At 34.2% G+C, this 1,431-nt stretch overlaps 1 non-coding gene across 1 annotated transcript; it reads right to left on the bottom strand.

Moving 5' to 3' along the window:
• Positions 1-1,256: 1,256 nt before the first annotated feature.
• Positions 1,257-1,363, bottom strand: LOC140851362 (small nucleolar RNA R71). Its single transcript, XR_012134114.1, has one exon. It is a non-coding gene; the product is annotated as a small nucleolar RNA R71 (small nucleolar RNA).
• Positions 1,364-1,431: the final 68 nt, after the last annotated feature.

Genomic DNA, 1,431 nt, shown 5'->3' with positions numbered 1-1,431 from the left:
GAAAACTCAGGTACGCTTCTAATTTCTCTTTTATTATTTTTAGTTAATTACTTTTGCTTTTAGACCTAATCATTTGAATTTACTTAATCACAAAAAAATATAAAACAAAACAAAAGACATTTCATAATCGTGAAGTAAAATATTAAAATAAAAAAAAATTTTAAATTAAAATCTTTTACATTCTTGGTCATCTTGTTTATTTGTATTTGCATTTTCATAATTAATCTAAGGGCATCAACCCATTAACAAGATAAGGTGGGGATTTCATTACCCTTCCTTAGCCCAAAAACCATCTCCATCATATTGCATTACCTAGACTTTTAATCTTAAAATCAATTAGACGTCAACCTTAAGGAATTCGAGCTCAATAGGACAAGGAACCCTAAGAGTTCTACCAAGTTTGAGTTGTTTGATTAGTTGGTGTCTAGGTAAGTCCCTGAGGGTGGTTTGTTAAATTGGTTCAGTTGCTGGCCTGGCCAACTCGTTTGGTGTCTAGAAAGGCAACGATGAGTGAACCTCCCACCTCTTATACTTACCTGGCTAACTAGTTGATCAATCTCCACTTGGAAGGTTTGAAGGGTCATCTTGGAACAGTTAGGAGCTGTCTAGATTTAGGTTAACCCTAGGATAGATTGAGTTTAATTTATTGATTCACTTGTTTGAAAAAAAAAAAATTTAAAATTTAAATTAATTTGGTTACTTTTCTTTAGATTTAGGACTCCTTAGGATCTTCTCTTTAGAACTTTTTCTCTTTTCTTCTTTTCCTTATACATAAAAATTTTATTAAAAAAAAAAAAAAATTATATAAACATCGAGAACCGTACACCTCGTGTGTGGAGAAGAGTGTCGGGTCGTCTAGTTAGAATTGAGTCAATTCCTGTTGTTCCAATGGCTGAACCAATCCAACCCATGACCCTTAAGGATTTGTGTTATCCAGTTGGCTCCATCCAACCATCTTGTATCAGGTTGCCACAACCCACAGCTAACAATTTTGAAATCAAACCTCAAATCATAAATATGCTTCCAAAATTCACAGGATTAGAGGATGCTTATATATTTATTAGAGAATTTGAGGAGGTATGTGCAACCATGAAACTGCAATTAACAGAGGATGAGGTCAAACTTAGATTAATCAACTTTGCCCTTAAGGACAATGCTAAGAAGTGGCTTTATAGTCTGCCAAACTATTCTATCACTACCTGGGAGGGCTTTGTGAGAATATTTTAAAAAAGTATTTCCCCCATCATAAAACAGCTAGGATTAGGAATGAAATAAATCAATTTTACCAACTAGCTGGTGAATCATTTTGGAAGTACTTTGATCGTTTCAAGAATCTTTTGACCCAATGCCCACACCATGGAATAGAAACTTGGAGACTATGCCAGATCATCTATGAGGGGTTAGATTCAAACTCAAGAACCATGCTAGAGT

Source organism: Elaeis guineensis, chromosome 8 (genome assembly GCF_000442705.2).
Source record: "Elaeis guineensis isolate ETL-2024a chromosome 8, EG11, whole genome shotgun sequence".
Classification (NCBI taxonomy): Eukaryota; Viridiplantae; Streptophyta; class Magnoliopsida; order Arecales; family Arecaceae; genus Elaeis; species Elaeis guineensis.
This window is presented reverse-complemented; position numbering and strand designations above follow the sequence as displayed.